The sequence below is a fragment of the Callorhinus ursinus genome, unplaced genomic scaffold, assembly GCF_003265705.2.
Source record: "Callorhinus ursinus isolate GAN/ISIS: 27379988/994484 unplaced genomic scaffold, GSC_fseal_2.0 scaffold1, whole genome shotgun sequence".
NCBI classification, from domain to species: domain Eukaryota; kingdom Metazoa; phylum Chordata; class Mammalia; order Carnivora; family Otariidae; genus Callorhinus; species Callorhinus ursinus.
The window spans coordinates 64,343,305-64,364,146 of record NW_027397063.1 but is presented as its reverse complement, the minus strand read 5'-3'; the positions used below and the strand labels follow the sequence as shown (position 1 = coordinate 64,364,146).

Genomic DNA, 20,842 nt, shown 5'->3' with positions numbered 1-20,842 from the left:
ATGCATATGTCAAAACATCAAATTCTACACTTTAAATACATGCAGTTGGTTTTATGGCAAGCATACCTCAAGAAAGCTTAATTTTTAAAAAATAGACATTGTCGTTTCGGAACTTAGAATTACGGTCTCACTGAAAAGACAGCGCTCAAAGAAAAGCAGGGTTTCAATTTGTCTATCTTGCTTTAATATTGTCGAGACCAGCCTTCTCCACAATCACTCAACACCTGGCCTACCATACTGCCCACGTATGCTGTCCCCACACCTGCTGTTTGAGCTTCTGGGTGAGAAGAGGGGTAAAGACCTGAGTCTGACTTCTTGACTCATACCAATTGCTTCTGAACCACAAGGGCCCTTTAGGACAGGCCTGAGGGGCCTTCGAACTGAAAAAGGCCTTGGAGGTTTTCTGGTGCCCCTTCCATCCAATGCAGGAATCTCCCCTACTTTGAAGTAACCACCACCTAGTCTCTGACAATGTCTCCTGGGATTGGAAACTCCCACTGTTGACTGCTTACAAAGCAACTAGCCACAGTCCCAGGGGAAGGAACCGGAGTAGGAAAAGAGGGAGTGAAAGAGCTGTCCTTGAACCCAGCCAGGATCCATATCTTCTTTCAATGTGGTTCCTTAGGAATCTTACATTTAGGAAGAAATCAAATCAATATTTTCAAGAGACAAATACATTTTCTTTGGCCCACGATGGAAGAAGGACGGGAAGAAGGAGAGACAGGCAGATTTGTTAAAAACAAAAACAAAAACAAAAACAAAAAAAAAAAAACACCTGAGTTACCAACAAATTCTTAAAAAAAAAAAAAACAATTTGCATTTCTGACCCAAGGGGCTATTTCTTTTTTTTTTTATGATTTTATTTTTAAGTAATCTCTACACCCAATGTGGGGCTTGAACTCACAACCCCGAGATCAAGAGTCATACACTCTATTGACTGAACCAAACAGGTGCCCCTCAATGGGCTATTTCTGTTTGGTTGGAGTGGTTTTTATGTCAGTTAGCTCTAACTTTGAGCCCATCTCTTAGCTTCTCATCACCTTGGCTTTCCCAATTTTGTGCATTTAGAATCAAGATCCTGGACCTTCCTTCCTCCTGATCAGCATCAAGGCTCATAAGAACTTTGGGTTCTGGGGACAGAAAAAAGCCCTGTGTAGAAAGACCAGGACTACATCATTTCTATTTCTCCTTGACACCTTTTCATGCTTGGTGATTTCGGCTACTTCTCTGAAGGGAATAATCTCTTAAGCTCTCCATCTAATCTGTTCTCAGACAGGAGTTTAAACTCTCCCCCGTTCGAAGTTTATCAGACAGATCTACAGAGACTTTTCCGGGAGGATGTTTACAAAGGACTTTTAGTGTTTCCAAGAAAAGAAAGAAGGGGAAAGATAGGGTTTCTGAAGGGCAGTTTCAGAGGCAGCGAGATTTAAACATAAAAGAACCTTTCTTTCCCTTACTAGCAGGTTGTCCAAAGGCCGGTGGTGGGCAAAATGGTTTGCACCAGGGGCAAATGGCTTCCCTGTTGGAGAGTGTCCCTTGTAATCACGGGAGCCAGCGGAGTTTGCTCTTAGGACAGAGTCTTGCTCTCTCCTATTGCAGAGCTGGAATCATTCCAGAGATGAAAACCTATAGTTCTATTTGCCCCAGCCCCTCTACTTCCTTTACGATCACTTCATTTCTCTGGGAGGTCTTCTTAAACGGTGATGTCTTGCTTAGTAACAGTGTCATATCTACCTGACTGTGTAGCACTAGCCACGTAAGGATAAATTCATCTCCTTTGGGAAGAGGGGAATTCGAGAGCATGCTAAGCGCCATATTCAATAAATCATGTGACACAGACGCAGAGCCTTTTGAGTATGGTGACACAGACACAGAGCTTTTTGAGTATGACTTCAGTAAATCAGAATTACTTAGAAATTGTGTACCTGTTCAGGTATTTACAACTCTGAAAGTTTCCAGCATAGAAATCTAAATGCATTTGGCTTATTAAGTTTAGATTCCTATGTGAGAAAATTTCCCCCATATTCACACACTAATACATAGTTAGGTCTGTTGAGCAACTTTCTTTAATGTGTCACTTGAGAAGCTCTGTTATTATTATTTCTAGAAAAACAAACACTTCTACAGCCAGCCTTGGGAAACAGTTCTTCTCTCTGATAAGAAGGACTTCATTTTATCCCACGAAAAAATACATCTTCATCATCATAATCAAGCAGAAAAGAAATGATTCCCTGTGAGCTGCATGGCAAGTTGTATAACTGGAGTTCATTTTAATTAACCAGCTCCATTTTTGAGTTGTTAATCTCCATTTCTTTCATTTTAGTCAGGACTAAAACTAAATGGATTTCAACAGGGCATTTCCCCCGCCCCTTTCAATGAACGACTACATTTCGGTGTCTTCTAGAGGAGAAAATGAATTTATCCCATTTGTCATAAAGCTGAAGCCTTCAATTGTAGGAAAAAAGATCTTGTTTTTCATGGCAACGTCCGTGTGCCGCGAAAAAGAAAGTCTAAGAGAGAGCTTCTAGACAGCATCTACTGCAAAAGGAGCCTGGAGAGCCCGTGGGTCAGGACGGAGGGGAGGAGGCCTGGCATTCCTCAGGAAATTTCCACACAGACTCGATAAATAGGAAATCGGAAGCTCCAGCCTTCAAGTCATGTAACATATCAACGCAAAGAAAAGTCGGGAACCAAATTTTATTTTTCCTGGCGCTGCTTTCAATGCACACACACACACACACACGCACACACATAATTTTTTTTTTTTACAGTCTTTATTTTTTGAGCAGTTTTAGGCTCACGGTATTTTTTTTTTTTAAAGAAGAAAAACCATGAGTCTCCACGTATTGCCTAGAAAGACCTCCAAGAACAAAGAGCAGCAGTGAGATTATTGAGAATTAAGCAAAATCCTAGAACAGGCTTCATTTGCCCTCGTTACTTCCACCCACCACCGGGTGGTGGTGTGATTGAAACCTTCTTCCCAGGTACCCTGGCCTCCCATCTCCCACATTCTCCCCAGGTCACCGGTGTCACCGGCTGGGAAGTGTGTATGAGAGTGTGTGTGTGTGTGTGTGTGTCTTTTGAATCAATAGGATGCTGTCCTGATTGAATGTGATCTGCAGCCATCAGGACGGAGGGGATTGTTCTGCCCTTTTCAATCAACAGCTTTCCATCTAGAGGACACAGAGGTGGCTTAGAAAGAGGTCACCACAGGGCATGCGGCCTGCACTACAGTCCTGAGTTTGTTTTATGACACCAGAAGACATGCATAGTCAGCCCAAGGGAATGAAATGAAAGTGTCTTAATTAAATTTTAATCATACACGCAGGTCCCCTCCACTGTCGCACAGAAAATCAAAACACTTGCTATCGCCTGGTGTAAAGAATCAACCCTTCTGAGCTATAAGTTTTGTAAGATTTTTGCCTATCAATGTGCTACTTTTTTTTAAGATTTTATTTTTAAGTAATCTCTACCTCCAACGTGGGGCTTGAACTCGCGACCCGGAGATCAAGAGTCCTGTGCTCTACTGACTGAGCCAGCCAGGTGCACCAACGTGCTACTTTTATTAAATAATTCAGTTTCCCATTTTTCATTAATCAAAGCTACTAATGCTAACAGCTAACTTTAATCGAGGGCTTGCCAGGGACCAACCCCAACAACTCTGTGAAGCGGCTATTATTACTGTCTTTATTTTACAGACAAGAAGATAGAGGTTCAGAGACATTGGGTAGCTCCATCAAAGTCAAAGTCACTCTGCGAGGAAGTGGATGAACATGGGCTTGACCCCAGATCTGTCTGCTGTCAAAGCTCAGGTGATTCATCACATTTCCATTTGGCCAGCAGAGCTCCCGGTTTGCAGGAGGTAGTCCCTGGCATAACCACACAGCCAAAAGCAAAAAGAACCCCGGGGCGGGGAGGGTGTCTCCATGAGACCACAACCCATATCCGAGCAAATACAGAATTCCCCTTAAGCTCATTGAAATATTGAAAATTATTCACAGAGCTCCTCTCATCTTCCACATCAGTAACACCTGTAACTATCCCTACAAGTCTATGGGCTCAGAGATAGAGAATCACTTGCTAAGTCCCACCCCCTCATCGAAGAGACAGTTTGATGGTCAGTGGGGCCATGAGGTGGATATAGGTACAAGGCTTCCAGGCCCCCTCCGCCGAGGGAGACCCCTGGGAAGGGAGAAATAGTACATGGGCTTAAACAAGATGTTCTTCTTTTCCTTCGCAAATTGGCTTTCCTGGAATTCTATCCCTCACTGCCCGAGAAGCAAAGTCTTCAGGCCTGACCAACAAATAGCACAAAATGCTATTTTTTCTTAAATAATTCCTTCGGTTGTATGATATTACCAGCATGAGACCTAGTGTCTCTAAGATTTTGGAGATACCACATGTTGACTGCTTCTGGCCATTTTGAAACAATCTGGGATCTAAACCTCCAGGCCAAGGGATACAAAGCAAGAGCCGGGCCATCAATCATGAGCCGGCGACCTGAAGGGTGCTTTCTCCCACTTCAGAGGTGGAAGGGGGGCCGGGGCAGAAGAATGTGAACATTTAAATAGATCTTACTGGAACTTAAAAAATGAATTAAAATGTATCAAAAGATCTTTGAGACAAGCCAAGTCAATGTTGAAAATAATATTTGAGGAGCACCATGAACCCAGCTTCTCTTGCAGATGAACCGGCCGAGGAGCTGACGTTTCTGTTGACTGTTAGCTGCTGGGGGCCTGTTCCCGGCCGAGTCATCCCTGTGTCCCTACAGTGCCTAATATACAACTTGGCACCCTGGAGTATTATGGAAATATTGGCTTTATTACTAAAAATAAAGTCCAAAAGCTCTCGGGTTGGCCCTGGAAAGAGATCGGCTAGGGGCAGGATGGGGGCTTGGGGAAGGCAGCTCCAGGGACCTTCCAGCCCTATCTAGGATTCGCCTTCTCCTTGGAGGCTTCTGAAGACCACCACAAAGCCTCCCTCCATGGTGGTCCCAGGGGAGGGCTGCATGTCCCCTCACACATCTTTCCAGGTAATCTGGAGCCTGCTGAAGGGGTCTAGAGCATTAAAAAAAAGACTCTGCCAAGGGACTAGGAAACCCCAGGAGGGAGGTAATGGAGAGATCCAGGGAGATTTGAGAGCCGAGCTTTAAAACCGGGCTTTACACATGAGCAGCTTGTGGTTCACTGTGGGCCCCTTGCCCAGCCTCTGTCTGGCAGAGTATAGATTTCACCACGTCCCACAGGAAGGCTGCCTGAGGCCTCCAGAATTCTCCGTGTCCACTGCCCAAAGGCATTCCACGCAGTGACTCAGAAATTCTACAAGTTAAGTTAAATCTATATTTTTATGATATCATTGGGAATATTCTTAAAGCAAAACAAGAAATCCTATGCATGCTATTGCAAGAATGATACTACTTCGCCACATCGCTGACCGCTCAAAGAAAGGGAATTCGTTTTAGGGTTGACCTCAGAACAAAACGTTTGCTCTTTCTGTATACTTGAGGAGTGTCCCCCGACGGCAGGGCCACCCTCAGAAAAAAGTTCCTATTTGCAACCAGGAAACGACGTAACAAAATAAATCACAGCCATTGAGCAGATGCAGAGGCTGGGAGGACAGCCACTGTTACCCGTCTTCTCTGATCTCAAAATTGTGCGTTTGTCACTCTTGTGGAGTTTACGATAAATGTCATAAATGTGAACCTACAAAATAAATGTATGCCCGCTAGGTCCTGCTTTCTTTGTTCCACATTAAATTTCATTTTGTAAAAGGACTTCTGCGTCTCTGAAAGCTTAGAAGCCCCTCCCTAGACCATTAAAGGGAGGTTGAGCCTTCTTGCCAGGCCAGCTGCCCAGGACCATCAGGACCCCAAGACCCACCCACCCACAGACGTGTCCTTATTCTTGCGGGACCAAATAGGAAAACCAGGTCTCCAAGCGATTCCCCCAGAAAGCTCCTGAGCTGAGGTTGTCGGGAGGAAGCTTTGCCGACTCCCCACCTCTCTGCCTTACGGTGGCTTTCCTGGGTTTGAGGACCCACGTTTCCCTGACACGGTGGGTACGTCCACTATCCGCTGGTATAAACTGAGGGAGGGGCAGTCATCAGAAACGCTGGGAGGGAGAACTTTCTCACACACGACAGCCCAGTGACTGCTGAGATTATTGTACAGCAGCCTCGTACGTCAGCGCCAGGCCTAGACGCACCCCACATTTACATATAAGGAAACTGAGGCCCAGGGAGGGAAGTGACTTACCCAAGGTCACACCACACATGCTCCCTTGGCTCTGTGTCCCCTCCTCCCTCCATGACGGTCCACCTCCTCACTTGCACTGATGATCAGCTCTGAGGTGAGAGGGTTAACCTTCACTGTGAAAAGATATTAGCAGTGATTTATATTCTTAAGTGTGGCTAATGACAGAAATAAAATGATAATGAGAAAGCAACACATGCTTTCCAAGTGATTGTTCGCCAAAGCGAACATTAAGACTGATTTGATCACACCCATTAGAGATTGCAGCTGAACATTACAGGGATGTTTCTGCTGAATTTGTCTGATGGATGTGGCAGGGTCAGCTGCTAGGGATAAAGAACCATCCCTGAAATGTCCAACTAGACAAAATTTTACCAATTATAGGTACAAGAGAATTTGAAGTGCTACATGTAAATCAAACTATTTCTAAAATGAAGCAGTTATTTTTCAAAATTCATTTGTATAATACAAGCAGCTTTACCTTTATTGGCCTTTCTCATAAGTAAAAAGATATTTGGGGAGGGTAGATTTTATTTATTGTTTCAGATATTGGGTTTCACAAAGTGAGAGACACCTATAGGGAGAGCTTTAAGTCTGGAAGTTACCTTAGAGACTCTATGGTTCAACCCCTTCATTTTCCAAATGAGGCAGCTGTGGTCCAGAAAGGCGAAGTGACTGTCCCAAGGTCACACAGCAATCAACATCAGAGCTAGAACTATGAAAATGTCTCCAGATCCAGGTCAAGGCATTATTTGATTAAAAGCCAGCAGAACTCCCTGCCCTGTGAGTTGCAGGACCAAGATTACAGTAATGAAAATACAAAAGAACACAGTCTACTTCCTTTATAAGCCTTTTATTTTGCTTTTAAAAATATAATATTGTTACTCAATTTCAAAAAAAAATCTTTAAATGGCATACAATAAGACACTTGCAATCAAGAAAGAAAGAAAAGAAAGAAAGAAGGAAGGAAGGAAGGAGGAAGGGGGGGCGCGTGTGGGAGGAAGGAAGGAGGGAGGAACGGGGGGAGGGGCGTGTGGGAGGAAGGAAGGAGGGAGGGGGAGGAGAGGAGGAGGGAGGGAGGACAAGAGGAAAGAAGGACCAAAGGTGGGCAAGCAGAAATAAGAATGCATGCATGATGCATGTAAGTGTGTGCGTGCGCGCGCGCGCGTGTGGCCTGTGTGCGAGGGGGAGGGGCGGTCAAAGAATACATATGTTGGGTGAAATCAAAACCTCTGGTAAGAACAGTCACTAAAATTGGTTTAGAGCTGCGCGTCCTGGTAATAAAATTGTCATTTGCTTATTTATTTCCGAAAAACCCTGCAACAGAGGCATAACTAGAGAGTCTCCCTTTCTCGCCTCTCATCCTATCACATCTTCCTACACACCAGCCTGAGAACCACAGAGCAACACTGCAGCCCTCTGGGGCTGGAAGGCTCCCCAGCCACCACCGAGCCCAATCGTCCAGTTGACAGGGACAACCGGAACCGGAGAGAGAGAGAGGGGTCAATTGCCACCTAATGGCAGAGCCCAAGAAAAGGTAAGGGCGAATGCTGGAGAGACACCAGACACCTCATGTCTGAGTTTCAGGGATGGTAATGATTAAAAAAATTTTATTTTGTTTTTACAAATACTCCAGTTGCATAGCAACAGCCAACATCCCTGATCCTCTTTCACTACCTCCCTGAGAACCTTGAGCCTGACGGTCACAGAACTTCTTCCTTCCATGGTGTTTTATGAGGTACGATATCTTTTTGTGCCCGGCATGTCCCATGGTGCTGCAGCTTATCCCTGGGAGGCAAAGGGCAGAACAGGAAATTGGGCTTCAGAGAGTCAGACTGGGCCAAGGTGACACCGCCAGACAGTGCTGCTGATGGATCAGCTCCTGACTGTGAATCAGGCTCTTGATGGCAAGTCCACTCTTTCCTGTCTGTGCTGTGCCCCCCACCCCCGAGAGGTGGCAGAGAGTGCATCCCGCTGCCCACTGATGAAAACCCTGCAAGGACACTATGACAGCTAGTCGGGGTGCCATCTCCATGGTCAAAGTGCCATCTCTTATAAGCATTCAACATCTAACATAGGGGATTTCAGCGAAATGCTTGTTTTAAAGGGATATATATATTTCAAGGTAAAAGATTCAAAGACTTCACCTTTGAAGTTTTGCAGAACACCGATGGATACCTCAACAGATGACCTGCAAACCTCATGGTCACCCAGGGGCTTCTGGGAGTTAGGTTAACACCGTATGAAGCTTCAAAATGAAATTCGTGGGCTTTGGATGAGGCAAGGATTGAGAGAGACATAGGGAAAATGTAAAGCAATTGTCAAGCATGGGTCGGGGAAGATTACCTCTGTAGTCAGGATCCTACCTCTGGGCCTGAGGCTTAAAGTTGAAAATAATAACAGTAATCGAGCATGTTGGTTCGATTTGAGTATGAAAAGCCAGTGTCTACAGGGGGCTGGCTGCTGAGCTAGGCGTTCACCCTGCTGGGGCATCCATGGAGACATTGTCAGAGACAAGGATAACTGGAAGCAGAGAGATCCCAGCTGGGCCATCACCCCCACCTACCCCCCCATCTGAATTTGCAGTACTAGTGGTTAGAAAAAGTGTCTCCATCTTGTAAACACAGCAAATTTGATCTGGAAGTCATTGAGAAAACATAAACATGGAGCCTCATGTGGTCATGTTTACACTGCTCCAGCCCCGGTGAAAGATGAGCTGGTTATGGAAGGATGGGTTTTTCTCAAAGGCGCCTTTTTTTTTTTTTTTTTAAATGAAAATCCCAGGAAGCACACATTACCATGAAGAGCAAAATCCTGACGGAGAGACCACAAGAGTATGAATAAGTGTTGCTTACGCAGGTAACAGACATAATGTCACATTTATTTGGGCCTTCTTCTGCAATTGCAGAAGCTGCTTTTCCAAAAAGTCAATTGCTTTTGAAGTGGAAATTCACAGTACCAGAACAGCTTCTAAACTATACCCTTAGTTAAGAATATGGTTTCACGACTATTTCGTGTTGCCCAAACCCATTCCAAATCTGCAGTAACACGGACCCAGAATTCAGTCCAGTTCCCTTCATTTAACCAACACCTAAATGGAGGCCCAGATGGGGAGGTGACTTACTTAAGGTCACAGAGCTTGTTAGTGCCGGAGGTAAAAATAGGACAATGATTTCCTGATGTCATCCAGTTCTTTCAGGACATGTCTCTTCCAGATGCATTTATTTGGGATTGTAATCTATACAGGGCAGGTAATGGGTGCTATTCCATAACTGTGGGCACGAAAGAAACGCCACATGGTTGTTCTATAAATAAATAAATTCTGATTAGGAGTGCCCCGCCTGGGTAGGTGGAGAAATTCACCAGCTCAGTAACGAGTGACTGGGGGGCTTGTCCGGGAAGCAGCTGCAGTGTCACCCCCCCCCGGGGGGACATGGAAGGGCCCAAGGTGCGCGAGTGGAGTAGCTGTAAGGGCCTCTGGTTTCTGATGTCCTCGCACCTCAAGGTCTATCCAGGCCAGTAGCTCACCCACTCCCGGGCTGCAGGATCTGCCGAAGATGCGGGTTCCTGGGCTCACCAAGGCTCTGCCTCCACTCTGGGGCCTTGGGAGGGAAGGGAGTCAGGGCCTGGAACCCAAGCCACTTCTCTTCTAAGCTGGGAGGGCCTTTTCAGCCCACTTTCTTCCCACTACTCTGAATTCTCTCTCTGCGCCTGCTCCCCAGCCTCCCCAGTTGCCTCCTTCCCAGGTTAGCACCATCTTCTCCACAGCCAGTCCAGAAAGGGCAAGAGAATTATCTTGAAGAACTCCTGCTTTCAACCCTGTGCCCAGGGAGTCTTGAAACAAGGAAACCCAAAAGGCCTATCTACCTAGAACGAGAAAGGGGAAAATACAATAAGAACAAATTCCAAATGGCTATCTCAGGGAATTATCCTACCATTGGTATATGCCACCCTTACCATGCAGAGTTCAGATCCTTTTATAATGATGCAGTGATGCACTTGGTACAACACCTGGCAGTCTACCCAGCACTTTCAGACTCATCCGCTCCTTTCACCCTCAAACACCAAGGTCGGTCTTGTCACTCCATTTCAGATGAGGAGACTAAGGCTTAGTGATGAGATATTTGTGGTTCCTTTTTCCTGGTCCTGAGAAGAAGGTGGCAAGCCATGTGTGTCAAATACCCTCTGAACTTGGCCGAACTCTCAGTAAACCAGTGCTTGTTAATGCCACTCCATGATATATTTCCTCCTTCAGTTTTAAACAGCCCGATGAACTTAGGTGAAACAACCAAATGCCACTTTCGACATTCTTCTGGGGTGAGCTCCATTGTTTTTGTTCACTCGGCTTCAAGGTTTAAAAAAAAAGGACCCAGAGATCATAAACAATCTCCCGACTTTTGTTCCACCTCTGCATTTGAAGTTTTTGGAAAGAAATTCAGTGAATGATGAAAAGAATTGTTTAAATTCCCCAGGGTTATTTGGGTAAGGTCTTTGTGCCCTGGTGCCAGGACACTGAGACGGTCCTCAATCTCTATTTGTCACCACACTCCGGCCTGATCTGCACCTTCAAGGGGTGCAGTTCAGACCCACTACAAACCTATAAGAGCTATGGTCTCAATGTGCCCCCCAAAATTCGTATGTTGAAACCCTAACCCCCAATGTCATGGTAGCAGGAGATGGGGCCTTTGGGAGGTGATGAGGTTGTGAAGGTGCGGCCCTCATGCATGGGATTTGTGCTTTTAATAAAAGGGGCCCCCCAGAGCTCCCTCACCCCTTCTAACATGTGAGGACACAGTAAGATGATCTTCCATAAACCCAGAAGCAAGCCCTTACCAGACACCATCTCTTGGATTTCCAGCCCCCAGAACTATGAGAAATACATTTCTGTGGTTTATAAGTCAGGCAGTCTGTGGTATTCTGTGAAAGCAGCCAAACTAAGAGAGTCCTTCAGTGCCTCCAGTCACCCAGCAAACAGTTCCTGAGCAGGCCCTATGTGCTGGGCATTGTTCTAGCATGTGGGGATTCAGTCACAGAGTCCCTGCCCATATGGAGCTCCTGGTCCAGTACAGGGAGAGCATGACAGACGGTAAAGAGAAATAAATAAATAATATTCCAGGGGAAGGTCGCAATATGAAGAAAATACAATTGACCTTTGAACAGCTCAGGGGTTAGGGGCACCAACCACCTGTAACGTCAAAAATCTGCATAGAACTTCTGACTCCCCCAAAACATAGCTACGAATAGCCTACTGTTGCCCGGAAGCCTACCGATAACATAAATAGTCGACTGATACATATTTTGTGTGTTGTATGTATTATACACTGCATTCTTATCATAAAGTAAGCCAGAGGAAAGAAAATGTTAAGAAAATCATGAGGAGGGGCACCTGGATGGCTCAGTCCGTTGAGCATCTGCAGCTCAGGTTATGATCCCAGGGTTCTAGGATCGAGCCCCGAGTTGGGCTCCCTGCTCAGCGGGGAGCCTGCTTCTCCCTCTCCCCCTGCTTGTGCTCGTGCTCTCTCTCTCTCTGTCAAATAAATAAATAAAGTCTTAAAAAGAAAAGAAAAGAAAATCATGAGGAGGAGAAAGTACTTCCAATACTGTACTATATTTATATATATATATAAAAATCCGTGTGTAAGTGGACCCACACAGTTCAACCTTGTGTTGCTCAAGAGTCAACTGTATGGTGGGGTAAGGGAGATCTTCTTCTACAGAATAATGTCTCCAAATGTCACCTAGTAACACTGACTATAAGGACTCAGAACCACTGTTACTATTATCTTATTACATTTACTAAGTCTGTAAGCAGCGGGAGCATGAAATAATCAGCACGAATTTCCCCTGAAGGCTGTGCCCATTCACAAAAGCCCCACAACAGAGGCCACAATATCCAGGATGGTAGCCATGAGAAAGAACGAGATCAATTTCCACTTGTACTGAGATTGGAAGCTCTTCATAACCCATCATTAAGTGAAAAGAGCAAGCTGCAGAACAAAATGCAGGATATGATCCCACTCAAGTAGAAAACCTACTAGCTAGCATATTCATAGGTGTACCAGTGTATGCATGTAGATTCTAGGATGTACCGACCATTGACAGAGGTGTCACCTGGGAGCAGGTCAAGGAGGGTCAGATTGTGGTTAGGGTAAGGGTAAAGAAAGGGTGGGCCTTGTGCTTTTATTTCTGAATTTATATTTCATTTGAACTTTTTAAAAATCAAAAATAATCCATATATTGTGTAGGTTTAAAGAAGTTAATGAAAAGCAATGTCACCTGGGTAGGCCATAGCTACCTAAAGTCTCAAGTCTCAATACTAGCGTCCCTCTAGGATGTGACCTTGCTCAACTCACTAACACTTGCCCCAGGGCCACCATGATCAGGTGTGCAGGCTGTACACTGCACAGTGCAAGGGGGAACCATTCACACAGTGCCCTCTTGACTGTGAAATATGGAACTCATCCTCTCCAGGCCTTCCTTTCCCCACCTCCAACCCCAGGCCATCACATGCTCTATAATCACCATTTCCGGGATACGAGATATCATTTTGTGCCCTTTATATACTCCGGTCCCTTTCTTAGGAAAATATCTCTTTACCTTCTCTATCCACAATCTCTTATTCTTTCAAGACCTAGTTCAAATAGCTCTGTTCTTCAAAGGTCCTTCTGACTCCCCAGCAAAATTTGTTCCTTTATTTTGTCCCTACCACTATCACCTCTCTTACCATATTGCTTGGTCAATTTCCCCAGTGAACATCTTGGGGACAAAAACTTAATGTCATATTCATTTTGGTTTACTCAGAACTGATTGCATGAAACATGAGCGATGGAATAAATGAAGAGAGACCAGTGGCAACCCTAGAACATTGGTTTTTAGATCGATCGTCCAAAATTTTTTCACACTTAGACCAATTCTGTTTTCAAACTGCTCTGCAAAACATCTCTTCTTAAAAGTTTAATTCTGAATGTTAAAAAGAGGCTCCATGGGCGAATTTTGGGGAAATGCCACATTACAGGTAAAGAGTTCCTTTATCTAGTCTTCTCAGAGGGTTTCATATGCTAATAAACATATCGAATTGCCAAGAAGGGGAAATGGTAAACCAGTTCCAGACTTACCTGACCACTAATCTGCTTTTCCAAAAATACCTCTTCGTTCAAGAGATCTCTTGTTAGCTTTCCTCGCTATGTCCCATCCTCTTTAACCAAGAAAGAGCAAAGCAACTATTTCATGCCTTAAGAAGCAGTAGAAGGAAAAGAGGGAGTGAAGGTACCGCCAAACATCAGAGGACCTTAGGTGTTGAGTTAACGTGGGGATGGAATTTGGCTGGCAGTGCGCACACACCGGAAGATGTCAAGTAGAGGTTTTGCGTTTGAGAAAGTCACCCTGGTTGGGGCGCCTGGGTGGCTCAGTCGTTAAGCGACTGCCTTCGGCTCAGGTCATGATCCCGGGGTCCTGGGATCGAGCCCCGCATCAGGCTCCCTGCTCCGCGGGAAGCCTGCTTCTCCCTCTCTCACTCCCCCCGCTTGTGTTCCCTCTCTCGCTGTGCCTCTCTCTGTCAAATAAATAAATAAAATCTTTAGAAAAAGAGAGAGAGAGAAAGTCACCCTGGACTCACTGGAGAAAAAGGACTGAAGGGAGCAAGGGTGGATGAATCAGGAAGACAGGTGAGGGACAGTTGCTGTAGTCCTGGCTAGCAATGACGGGGGGGGGCCTCATAAGAAACAGTGGCAGTGGAACTGAGAGACAGAGACATAAGAGAGACAAAGAGCCAGAGCCAGAGACAGAGTGAGACAGAAAGACAGAGAAAGAAAGACGGGGCAGAAAAAAAGAGCCAAGGACAGGGCGCCTGGGTGGCTCAGTTAGTTAGGTGCCTGTCTTTGGCCCAGGTCATGATCCCAGGGTCCTGGGATTGAGTCCCACATCGGGCTCCCTGCTCAGCAGGGAGTCTGCTTCTCCCTCACACTCTGCCCCTCCTCCATTCGTTCCCTCCCTCCCTCTCTCTCTCTCTCTCATTCTCTCCCAAATAAATAAGTAAAATCTTTAAAAAAGAGAGAGAGGGACAGGGACAGAGAGACAGAAGGAGAGAGACCTTCAGAGGAAGTTACAAAGTGGAATTAACAGGATTTAGGACTTAATCACCAATTAAATTGTACTAGGAGAGGTGGGAGGGGCTCAGGCAAAGCTGTGACCAGCCGGCAAAATTGAAGGGGATGTCAAAAAACTCAGGAATCAGGATAAATATTTCAATGCAATGTGCTTTTTTAAGTTTATTATTTTAAGTAATCTCTATACCCAATGTGGGGCTTGAACTCAACCCCGAGATCAAGAGTCGCATGCTCTTCCACTGAGCCAGCCAGGCACCCCTTAGTGCAATATTTTTAAAAATAAAAATTAATGCAAAACATTCGTGATATAGAAAATATTAAATTTTTTAAAAAGACAGGGTGTCTTTATTTACTAATTTTTTACTTCTGCCCTCTTTGTGCAATGTGGCTCAGCAAGGCACTGAATGCACGCTGACCCCTAGGTTACGGAATTGCACCGCTTAAAAAACTTAGTGGGAGAAGGAGTTGGTTTGGGGTAGAAGTTGGTGGATGTTACTTTGGCTCTTACAGGTGTTCAGACCCCTCAAGCTGCCACTGAGGGCTATCTAGTGTAGGAATAAAAAACAATCTCTGAGATTGTGTGGTGAGAATTTTGGCTAATGCTGAGACCACCAAATTCACTCTCTTCTCAAAATGGACTGTAACCTTTACTTAGCTTCCCCACATCAAATGGAAAGTGGCAGGAAGGTGTTCCAGGAAAAAGCACATTGCTCAAGCAGTTTAAACAGTGCATCACACCATCCCAGACCACCACCCAGGTGCCCAAACCCAAGCTCTGACCATCATCATTAGGCTCCTTCACCAACTGCACCCTCCTCCTTCCCCTCCCCCTCCTCGTTCCCTTCCCCTTCTCTCCTCCCCCTCCTCCTTCCTCTCCCCCTCTCCCCCTCCTTCGCCTCCTCCTTCCCCCCTCCCCCTCCCCCTCCCCTGCCCCTCTTCCTCCTCCTGTTTGCCTGCTCTGGGGGGGGGGGGAATGCTGACCACTTCAATGATGGTGAGGATGCTGAGTGGGAAGGAAGAGGGAGAAAGGGAAACAATGGCACAGGAGGAGGGACAGAGGAAACAAAAAAGCCTGAGAGGAAGAAAGGAGAGAAAAGGGAAGAGAGAAGATGAAAAGAAAACACAAGAAGATGAAGGAGAGAAGGCATGGTGCTAAGTCAGATCATTGGTCTTCCAAATTAGGAATCAACTACTTCAGGTAAATTTCAAAGTTGAAAGCTGCTCTCTGCAGCGGGGGGCGGGGGCACAGGGCCGCAGTGACAGACTGAAGAGAGATGGCACACTGATTCCAACTTTGTTGTGTTTCTTAGTCAGGAAAGAGGTGCCCCTCCAGGGCACGTAGCCGCCCGCCTGACGTCCCGCGGGCACCAGCCTGGGACCAAGAGCACGGTTCTTGCGCACAGAGGCGGGGTCTGCACCCAGCCCCCCAGCTAGCTCTGCGGGGCGCTCCCGAAGTCCCGGGAGTAGGAACACTCTAGGGATTAGTGGCTCAGGGGAATCCCTGCTTTCTCCTCTTTAGAAGGAGAGAGAGAGAGAGGGTCCCCGGCGGTGACACCGTTGCTACCGTGATTCTCACATTTAGCCCTAACGACCCGTCTTGGACAAACACACCAGACAAGAGAAATGACCCGAAGAAGCCAGATGGAGCAAGCCAGGCAAGGAGCTGGGCTTCTTCCAAGTGAGATTTGGTGAGGTGAATATGGTCGCCAGAGGAGACAACTTCCCTGTCAATTCTGTGTGCCGGCACTGCGCGTCACTCTGCGGCCCTTCCCGAGCCCTGGAGTCACAGTGGCCATGCCCACAGCTGCTGGGGAAATGCCTCAAGAGACTTTTCCAGGTAACTGACAGGCCCTGGAAACAGTCTTGGACTGAGTCGGGAGACTCCTACCACTAACTTAATCAGATGACCTTGGACAGATCATGACCTCTTTCTGGAACTCAGTGTTCACATCTACAAATAGGGGCCGCTGGGGTGGAGAGTAGGTTTAGCCCTCCTGTGGTTCCCAGATGCATATCCAGCCATGAGCCACACCAGGTTCACCAAGGGTGGGACGAGGGGCAGGGGCATTTGCGCACACTTTCTGGGCCAGCCCCCAGACTCTGGTTTGGAATGTCCAGGACCCGCCAGGCTGGTGCTGATCACTAGCTGTGTGAGGTAAAACTGATGGCCTTAATGGGACCTCTGGCGTCCTTTGTGGCCCACAGACAGTCAGAGACAACCACCAAACAAGGTTACTATAAATTACATCAAAGTCATTTGGGGATGGGACCTTCTTTCAAATGACGTGGAAAAGAATGACAGGAGAGCCTACAGATTTCAGAATATTTCAAAAAATAACACTCGTGATGGGAAATAGAATCCACATAAATAAACAGAACTGAAAAGGCAATTAAAGAAAACATCCCCTCAACTTCGACTCCTTAAATATAATCTACAGGCAGTGTAGGAGGGGCAGGGAGCGAGGGAAGCTTCCATCTCCCCAACAATTACAAAGTGATTTGTTGGGGAGGTCACAGGGGCCCCAGTTTGGGCCTGTTACAGTTCACTAAGCTCCACTAAGCTTGGGTATTAGGAGATCCTTCATTGGAACATTTGTGTTGAGGGAAGGAGGAGGAGCAAGGGAGGAAGCTTCTTTTTTTTTTTTTTAAGCTCTGGAGCTGCCTGAGGCCTGGTCTAAATCTTGGGCACAATTCTGTTTGTCTTCCTTCGCTATTCACGTTGCTGATGTTCCGGGCATTCTCTGCCCCATTGCTCGGTGTTTGTTTATGGCAGCGAAGTAGAAAATTGTAATGTCTGCAATTGTTACTGGTTTGCTGATTGTGTGACCACCTGGTCTGCTGGATCCAGGACAAAGGCAGTAAAGTCCCCCCCTTAAAGCTGAAGCTGTGTACTTTAGGAGGAAGAAGAGAAGGGGATGTTTGTCCACCTTTTGTTTGTGTCTGTGTGCTGTTTTGTAAAGAAGCATTTAAAGTGGAAATTATTTTAATTAAAACAATAAAACCCCCTTAGCACACTTCTAGTTTGCAGTGGAAGGCTGCCTTTTTTTTTTTTTACAATGAAATGCCCTGAAACTGAGGAATTCCTCAGTAAACAACTTCATACTTGATTTGCCATGTATGAAGTTGGATGGGCCGTTTCCAGATGTTTTCCCAAAGACCCTATGCCCTGAGGTACAGTGACTCTGCTCTAAGACATCCCCCTGGTCCGCAGGAACCCCACTGCTGTTTCAGCAGATGTTTTTTTTTTCCATTTCATAGAATGCCACATTCACCATGCACGTTTCATCCAGAGAGGCTGCTAAGATGTTCAAAGGATTCAGAATTACCGGCCCACACCGCCCCCCACCCTCTGGAGTCATATTAATGACTAATATTAATATTAGTCACAGAAAATATTTAACATCTGTCCTGCCATACCACCCAAAAGTTTTAAATTGAAGGAAGATGTGTTTCTTGCACTAAATTACCCAAGGAATTTTCAGAGTAGAGCTCAGTTACCTAGGTTGGCCAGGACACCACTGCTAAAAAAACCCTTCCATGCTTCTAAGTGCCAGGGGACTGTGACTAGACAGAAGGACAGCCCTTTGCTCCTCACCTACACACGGCACCACACAGTACCTGCTTGCTAGCACTCAACTGGCTCTGGCATAGTGATAATAATCATTAATAATAATAATAATAGTAATAGCAACTGGTGTCACTGGGTGCTCACTATACACCAGGCCTTGAGTTCAATGCTTAATGTACATGATTTCATTCACTCTTCCTAGCAACATTAGTAGGTGTGTATTGTTAATCTCCCCATCTTACAGAAGAAGAAAAATATATGAGGCTCCCAGAATCTCGATGTCTAGGCAAAGATCACAACGCTGGTGAGTTAGAATTGAAACCCAGCTTTGTGTGGCTTGCTGCCCATGGTCTCAGCCACTCGGCCAAGGTGTGGCCCCAGTACACGCAGAAAAGCATTAGCCACCTGGTCACCCAGATACAGAGCATCTTACCGAGAACGCGTGAAGGGCAGAACTGTGGGCTGGGGTCAGAAGTGCAGAAGAGAGATGAGTAGCCAATTCTGCTAATAACCGGTCATGCTAACAAGGTGACCGGCGGTCCCAGTTTGCCTGGGACGGTCCTGGTTTTAGCACCAAGAGCCTTCATCCCAGATGTGGTAGGCAGAATTCTAGGATGACTCCCCAAATTCCTGGCCCCTGCTGTACACACAACCTCACCCACTTATTCAATCAAACATTGAAGGTAGGTGTTGCTGTGAAGGGATTTTCCAAGAGCAAATAAGTTGACTTTGAGATACAGAGATGAGCTGGGTGGGCCTGACCTTATCAGAGGAGCCCTTTAAATCTGGGTCTGGAGGTCAGCGACAGAAGTCAGAGAGATTTGAAGCACAGGGGGATTCAACAAGGCTTTAGAGATGGAGGGGGTCATAGGGCAAGGAATATGGGTGGCAGCCCCTAGGAGCTGAGTGGCCTCCAGCTGACAGCTGGCAAGGAAATGGGGATCTCAGCCCATACACTGGAAGAAACTGAAATCTGCCAACAACTTGAATGAGCTTGGAAATGGATTTTTACCCAGAACTTCCAGCTGAGGACTCAGCCTGGTAGACACTTGATTTTCAGCCTTGGAGACTTGGAGCTACCCAGCCATTTGGGTGTAAGCTCATCTGGGTATTGTTCTACGCCGCTAGGTGGTGGTCATTTCTTGTGCAGTAATCGAAGTGCTATACACCAGGGAACCCTTCAGTCCTGGGCACACTGGAGCACTTGGTCACCCTAGAGGAATGGAGGCCCGTGTGTGTGTTGCTGGGAGATCCAGACGGCTTTCTGGCTTTCCGGAGTTAGCGCTGGTACTGTGGGGAGGATTTAGACACAGGGAAGGAGCTGAGAGGCACTTCAAGAGGACGCAACATAAGCAAAGGCAGAGAGGCAGGAATGAGCAAGGAGCATCAACTGCGAGGCTACCAAGGCACCAATTAAATCCTTGAGAGAGTTCAGTGTTTGGGGGCAGAGACTTGGTACCTTCAGCATTTGAAAGGGTCTGTTCCAGAGTCACGAAAATGGAAATGAGATTAGCATCCTGTGACTGCATGTTTTGTTCTGTCATCCCGGCCCTGGCGCAGGTTCAGCCTCCTCCAAGAAACTCTGTACCCCTGGAAGGCAGTGGCAGGGTTGGAGCTGGGTGACCCCCAGAGCCGAGGGCAGGGTCTGGCACATCATTGCGTGTTCAGTAAGTGCTAAGTAAAGACATGGATGAATGGTTTAAGGTGGACAAAACAATCCTACCTTGGGCTGAACCTAAGCCTACAGCCATGTTGTCCCTGGAAATTCCTAAGAGGTTGGCAAGGCTGACACGTCCCATTTTGACCCCGCCTCCTCCTGGACCTGCTCCTCCTGTTATGTATGTGAAGGGGCCTCCCAGGGCCTCCTCTGTGGGGACCTGGGGCTCTGAGGTCCGAAGGCTAGTCTCAACACTGCTCCTTGGGCAAGGAACTTAACTTTTCTGCGCCTCGGTCTTCTCCTGTACGACAAGGGCACAACAGGACCCGCCTCACCTGGTGATTCTAAGGATTCAATGAGTCAGTACAACAGGAGAGCCCTCAGCACAGAGCCCAGCAAAGGGTAATTTCAGGCAGTTTAGTAGTTATTAGGATTCATGTTTACTTTAAGTAAAGACAGATTTGCTGACCAAATTCAGGTAGAGACCCTTTCACAGCCCCACCCCAACCCAAGGGCATTTTCATTTCACTAGGAAGATTCTTGAAATCACAAAAACTTTGAGATGCAACAGGAGGACTGCCTGATGGAGGTGGGTCAGACCCGGGAACCTCCAGAAGGCCCTCCAGAAGGCTGCTCCTTGAAGTGTAGTCGGTAGACAGCATGGGCCACACCTGGGAGCTGGTGAGTGCTGCAGAGTTTCAGCCCTCCTCCACACGGCCCGAATCAGAACCTGCATTTTTCACAAGCTCCCCTGGGAGAGGCACCGGTTGAGACAAACTCCCATCGGCCCTGCATCTGGGCAACGCAGCATCGCTCTGACCTCTCCTTACAATTTGCTCTAAAAGTTAAGTGTTTAAGCACATAGGCGAGCCAGACCACAAAACTCTGAGCTGGCAAGAGAGAACCTCCTTTCTAGGGACAGCTGGCTCTCTACATGTTTCAACAAACTGGCATTATCCAAGAGCTCTAATGGTCTGAAGTCAGGCTTAAAACTCAGCAAAAATAAACTTTCCAGGAAATTTCTGGCACACCCCCTTTTCAAACCCATCATCTCAGGAATGTTATCCAAGCAGTGGCCTCCTTCCCCACTTCTAACTCCATTTCCCAGTTTAGGACAGTTCTTGTTCTGGCCTCGACCTGACAAAATATACATACACAAATGGGAGAGAACAGGGAAGCGAAGCGCATTCAGTGAGGGCTTTAGGGAAGTCCTCGGGAAAGTCCGTGATCTCATTTTGGCACACTTCGTGTCCTACACCTTA

At 46.6% G+C, this 20,842-nt stretch overlaps 1 long non-coding RNA gene across 1 annotated transcript in view; it reads right to left on the bottom strand.

Annotated features, from left to right (window-relative positions):
- Nucleotides 1-9,972: 9,972 nt before the first annotated feature.
- Nucleotides 9,973-20,842, bottom strand: part of LOC112827772 (uncharacterized) — a 43,605-nt gene continuing 32,735 nt past the window's right edge. The window contains exons 3-4 of the long non-coding RNA XR_012379066.1: nt 10,208-10,396; nt 9,973-10,117 (exon numbers count right to left, since the gene is read on the bottom strand). This is a non-coding gene — a long non-coding RNA (uncharacterized lncRNA). The remainder of the gene's footprint in view (nt 10,118-10,207; nt 10,397-20,842) is intronic.